This window comes from Balaenoptera musculus, chromosome 19 (genome assembly GCF_009873245.2).
Source record: "Balaenoptera musculus isolate JJ_BM4_2016_0621 chromosome 19, mBalMus1.pri.v3, whole genome shotgun sequence".
Lineage (NCBI taxonomy): Eukaryota > Metazoa > Chordata > Mammalia > Artiodactyla > Balaenopteridae > Balaenoptera > Balaenoptera musculus.
Window position 1 is genome coordinate 6,543,834 of NC_045803.1, and position 6,206 is coordinate 6,550,039.

The 6,206-nt window shown below is 49.6% G+C and overlaps 1 non-coding gene across 1 annotated transcript; it reads right to left on the reverse strand.

Annotated features, from left to right (window-relative positions):
* Nucleotides 1-2,134: 2,134 nt before the first annotated feature.
* On the reverse strand, nt 2,135-2,207 carry TRNAG-CCC. Its single transcript has one exon. It is a non-coding gene; the product is annotated as a tRNA-Gly (tRNA).
* Nucleotides 2,208-6,206: the final 3,999 nt, after the last annotated feature.

Consider the following 6,206-nt stretch of genomic DNA (forward strand, 5'->3'; position numbering starts at 1 on the left):
GACCAGAGGCCAGGGAGGAGTAGAAGTGATGGTGCAGGGAGAGAAGATGAGGGCTGGGCAGGGGCTGGGGCTGGGAGAGCTGGAGAGGGAGGCTGCATATGAGTTCACCGTGTGGAGAAGTTTGGGTGGGTGACATACTCAAGATGCTAATGACCTGCAGAAAAGTCTGGGAGTGTGGGAACACCTGGTGTGTTCCAGAGATGGCAAATCATCCAGGTTGGTGGGGGCTGGGGTTTGAGGCCAGAGAAATGGGTGACGTGGCTGGGAAAGTAGGTCACTGGAAGATGGTGCTGGGCCCTGAGTGCAAGGCAGAAGAACTTGACCTTGATCCTGAGGGCCTTGAGAAAAGGAAGGACAGGGTCAGATGTGGGTATTTGAAAGATCTCATTGCAGTCCATTTGAGGAGAGGGGGATGGGCAGGGAGGTGTAGAGACTGGAGGCCCTCCCCGAAATGAGGGGGGCAGACAGGCAGAACTGGGTGAGGACCCAGGCTTCTACATGCTTTCTGGGGTTCTTCCACCCACATGCACCGCGCGTGATCCCACACTGATGCATGCACCCCTATCCCCAAGCCCCAGGTCTGTCCCTGTCCTCAGAGAGGCCTTCCTCTCTTGACCCCCCGCTGCACCAGCTCCAAGAAAGACAAAAAGACATCTAAGCCAGGCATCCTCCCAGGAAGACGAATGGGATGGTAAGTGGCTCCCCAGAGAAAGGGAAAAGAGGGTCCAACAAGGGAGCTGAAGTTTCGAGCAGAGAAATATTTAGGAACAGAGGGAGAATCAGACACAATGGTCCATTTGCTTCACAAACATTTATCGCAACCTTATGTTTGCCCAGCATAGAGTAGAATGAAGTTGGAAATTGTTACACAGAGCGGCCACACCGTAGGATATATTCAAAGTCAGTCATGTGTCTTTTTTTTTTTAATTTTTATTTATTTATATTTATTTTTGGCTGTGTTGGGTCTTCATTTCTGTGCGAGGGCTTTCTCCAGTTACGGCAAGCGGGGGCCACTCTTCATCGCGGTGCGCAGGCCTCTCACTATCGTGGCCTCTCTTGTGGCGGAGCACAGGCTCCAGACGCGCAGGCTCAGCAGTTGTGGCTCACGGGCCTAGTTGCTCCGCGGCATGTGGGATCTTCCCAGACCAGGGCTCGAACCCGTGTCCCCTGCATTGGCAGGCAGATTCTCAACTGCTGTGCCACCAGGGAAGCCCCATGTGTCATCTTATGATAGAAGAGTTATGTGGTCCAAAGACAGAGGCAATATATGAAAAGAACAGTGTCTCTCCATTCTAAAGATCTTTAGATTTGAGAAAAAGCACACTTAGATGTCTCAAGAACCAAAGAAAGGTGAAATTTTATCAAGGTGAAATTTACCAAAGGTGAAATTTTTGCGATGGGAGGGAGTAATTGACTTTTTATGAGTACATGAAAATATTAAGTCACGTGATGGCCCCGGGCCCACCTTGACCAACCCCTTTTAGAAGTTATGAACAATAAATAGGGGCATGAAATTCACTGGGATCACCAGGAAGAACCCAATCCATGAATGTCCAGACCAAAATCAACTTCAGTTAACTGAGAGGAAATCATCTTCCTTAATGGATACTAACAATAATATCAAACAGAGAGGTAACATGGTTTGCCCAAAGTCTCGAAGACAGTAGGTGGTCAAGTCAGAATTGAATGCCAGGGGGGGCTGGTGCCAGAGTCTGGGTTCCTAACTGCTCTCCTATATGAACATCTTCTTCCAATTCTGATATGTTTTCAAAATGAGCATAGAAGTGTTTGAAGGCCCAACCCTTAACATGAATATTGTTGGAAGCAGAATCTCTGCACATTTGGTGTTTAAGGTGTCTGTATGTCTACTAGAATTTTATCTACTGTGGGGATAGTCTTGTGACTTCAGCTTGGAATGGGTCATTGCTGTGTGATTTTTAAGTTAGAGTCATCCCAGTGTTGGGATACTTGAAAGAATGCAATGTTGATCATATTTTTTTAAATATTTATTTATTTATATACTTATTTATTTGGCTGTGCCGGGTCTTAGTTGCGGCACGCAGGATCTTAGTTGCGGCACGCAGGATCTTTAGCTGCAGCATGCAGGCTCTTGATTGCGGCATGTGGGATCTAGTTCGCTGACCAGGGATCGAACCTGGGCCCCCTGCATTGGGAGTGCAGAGTCTTAACCACTGGACCACCAGCGAAGTCCCAGTTGATCATATTTATAAGTAAAATATACATAGATGTATAAATTTATTTACATGCTCTGGAACGTTTGCCTAAAAACTGAAGGACTTCCAGAAGAGATGGAGTTGGTTTTAGAAATGTAGTTTTTAAATGTTTGAAGATATTTAATTAACTTAGTTTGTAAATGGGGCCCAACACTATTATAAAGACTTACCTCATTTGCTATGCAAAAGTTTTTAAGTTTGATTAGGTCCCATTTGTTTATTTTTGTTTTTATTTCTATTGCCTTGGGAGACTGACCTAAGAAAACATTGGGGGCTTCCCCGGTGGCTCAGTGGCTAAGAATCCGCCTGCCAGTGCAGGGGACACGGGTTCGAGCCCTGGTCCGGGAAGATCCCACACGCCGCGGAGCAACTAAGCCCATGTGCCACAACTACTGAGCCTGTGCTCTAGAGCCCGCAAGCCACAACTACTGAGCCCGCGTGCCACAACTACTGAAGCCCGCGCGCCTAGAGCCCATGCTCTGCAGCAAGAGAAACCACCGCAGTGAGAAGACTGTGGGCACTGCAATGAAGAGTAGCCCCCGCTCGCCGAAACCAGAGAAAGCCCGCGCGCAGCAATGAAGACCCAATGCAGCCAAAAATAAATAATAAAGAAAATAAATAAATTTTAAAAAAAGACTCAGCCATATCCTTATAAAAATAAAAAAAGAAAACATTGGTACGATTTGCTGTACAGCAGAAATTAACACAACTTTGTAAATCAACTATACTTCAATTTAAAAAATTAAAATGCAAAATGAAAACAAAAACCAACAACAAAACCCTTCCTGTAATCAAAACACATATTTGGAATAAAAAGGTTTGTAAGCTAAACTTAAAAGACTGTAGGCTTAAAAGAGGTAGGCTGCTGGATTTGTCACCTTAATGCATGAAATATTCATTGCAATAGCCAAAACAAACCTCAGAATTTTGTTTTTAAGTTTTTTTCCCTATACACTGAAACGAGTCTCAGGGCTCTAAAACCTCCCGTTCAACAGGTGCTGGATTACAGAAGTGAACAAGACAGCTTTGTTTTTGCCCTCAAGGAATGTGAGAGCTGCAAAGGCAGCATCTCCAGGCATCTTTGTCTATTTTTCTTCACAGACCGATCTGAGTCTGGCACACTGTAGATGCTCAGTAAATAGGTATCAGATGAGTCTTTGGCTCTTATGTCCTAGCGGAGACAGAGACTTGGAGACACAGTTAGAGATGGATGCATAGAGTTGGGGGCAGACAGAAAGAAGAGCTGGAAGGGATAAGAGGTCAGAAGAGGCAGCCCTGGATGGCCCAGGAACCGGGGAGGGAGGAGGTACCTTTTGAGTTCCCTACCCAGTGCCCCATTTCCCAAGAGGCCGGGAGCCACCCACCCCCTATCCTGGCCTCTTGGCCTCTTTCCCCATTGACAGGTGGCCCTGCCCAAATCTCACCCACGCCTGGCTGTGCCAGGCAGACTGTGTAAGTCACCTGAGGGGGGCCTAGACTGGATCCCCACCCCTTTCTGTCCGGTGGCCCTGGTCACAGGGTGAGGGGCAGAGAAGGGGTTGAGGGTGGTCCCTCAGCAAAGTGGCCAGAGTCTTCCTGGCCCAAATGGAGGGTGAGGGAGATAGAGGAAGAGAAAGACACAAAGATACACATACTCAGAGCCAGTGACAAAGGGGGGGTGGAGGAGAAGGAGGAGGAGGAGAAGGAGAAGAAGAGGAAAGAGAAGAAGATGATGCAGAGATAGAAACAGAGAATAGGGAGACAGAGAAGGGTAGTGTCACAGAGAAAAGAGAGATAACAGAAAAGAAAAGATACAGAGAGAGACCCAGGGGTGTAGAGAAAGAGAGATGAATTGAGAATCACAGAAACACATAAAGGGGCCTGAGGAAACTTTTGGGGTGATAGTTCATTATCTTGACTGGGGTGATGGTTGGAAGTGTGTGGGTCAAAACTCATCACATTGTACACATTAAATATGGTATATTTATTGTACCTCAGTTTTACCACAATAAAGTTGCAAAAAAAAAAAAATACAGCAGAAAGAGACAGTGGGTGGGCGCCTTATACTGAGAGAGACTCAGGAAGATTCCGAGCGAAGCGGAACACAGAGAGAAGAAAGGGTAGAAGGAAAGATGAGGAGAAGGGGGGCGGAGGGAGCTAGAATGAGTGAAGGCACGGGGAAAACAGAAAAACACTTGCGCTAAGGGCGCTCCAGAGCTGGTGAGACGCCAGACCTCCGGAGACCCCTCCCCATCCCGGGGCCAGGGAGGTAGGGAGTGGCCTTCGGGACTGGGTGGGGGGTGCTCTGGGGGTGGAGATGGGGGGAGGCCGGGGGAGTGGTTGCTAAGGCCCGGCAGGGCGCCTCACTACCCGGGAATGCGCCGCAGGGATCAGTGGGTCGTTACAACCCAGGCCGGGTGCCGGAAGCAGAGGAATAGGCGGCTGCAGGACGGCGGCGGCGGCGCGGGCCTGAGAGTCTGCGACTGAGCTGGGAGCGGGTTCCCACCCCCTACCTGGGGGACGTGGCAGGTGAGGGCTGGGGGGTGGGGCATAGGAAGGGAGAGATGTCTTTGCGTTGGCTCTGGTCTGGGATGCATCCCCCATCCTCTCTCCATCCTCTCTCGGAGACTGAAGGATGCTGGATGTTGATTCCTCTGAAGTCTATAAGCCCTGAGTCTCAACTCACCTCAGCGCTCTGGGTGGGCCATGTCCTCGTGGTCCCTCTCTGCTCTGAGAAACAGGGGAGGGAAGAAGGTGGGGGTGGGATAAGGGTTCCCAGAATCACCTGGGCCTCCCCACTCTCTTTTCCTCCCTGCCCCACCCCCGCCAGGTGCAATGACCTTGGCTACAGCTGGACCCCTGGGCGCGGATGGTCGGTGCACTGATCACAGCACTGATTCTGGGGGTGACAGGTACCCAGAATCCCAGTGTGTGCACGCAGGCTAACTGCATCGTGGGGCTGTCAGTGACTCTGTGTGGCACTGGGGGAACACGTGTGACTAGTTATGGCTCCAAGGCTGGGTGAATGTGAGTCTGTCTTTATTTGTGATTGTGTGTGGCTGTGTGACTGCTACCGTGTGTGTGTGTGTGTGTGTGTGTGTGTGGTGCCTTTTCGCATACTGAGTGACCGTCTGTGACAGGTGTGCCTACTCTTTGAGGCTGTAGATGTGATTGTGTGACTGAGTGTTTGTGCATTTAGGATGCTGTGTGTGTATCATTGACTGTGAGTGTTACTGTGTGTGGCTGCTTGGCTCTGTGTATGTATAACTGCAGGTCTCTGTCCCTGTGTGACAGGATTGTGTGTGACAAAAGTGCTTGGCACCATGACAATGTGTGGCTAGGTGCCTTCGGGTAGCCGTTTGTGATTGTGTGATTGTGGTTGGGTGCAAGATTATGTGTGGCTATCTTTGCAAACATGTGACTGCTTGAGGGTCTACGTGTGGGTGACTGCAGGTGACTGTGTGACTGTAGGGGGCTGTATGTGTGATGGTGCAGCGCTGTGTGTGTGTGTGGAGTGCCCATCTCTCCTGTGACAGACTGAGTGTGCAGAAGAGGCTGTCACCACGAGACAGTGGCTGTGTGAAGGCGGATGATGCTAGGTGACTTGCCCTGTGTCATGTTTGGTCCACTGAGTCTAACCTTGTCACCATGTCACCATGCTGTGTGCAGAAGTGAGTGGCAGTCTCTACCTGTCTGCACACGAGGCATATATACACAGGTGACTAAAACACTGTGTGTGAGTGAGTGAGATCATGTAAGGCTGCCCCCGAATGTGTGTACCTGGGAAGCGTGTGTACCACGAGGCAGAGCTATGTGTGTAACTGTCCCTATGGAGACGACGCACGTCTCCCTGTGTAACTGTGCGTGTGCACGTCTGTGACAGCCGTTGTGTGCCTGTTTCTTGGACTGTGTGCATAAATGAAGACAGCAACAAGGGCTTCACTTGTCTGGGTCCTCAGCAAGAATATAAGCAAGTGAACGCGTGAACAGACG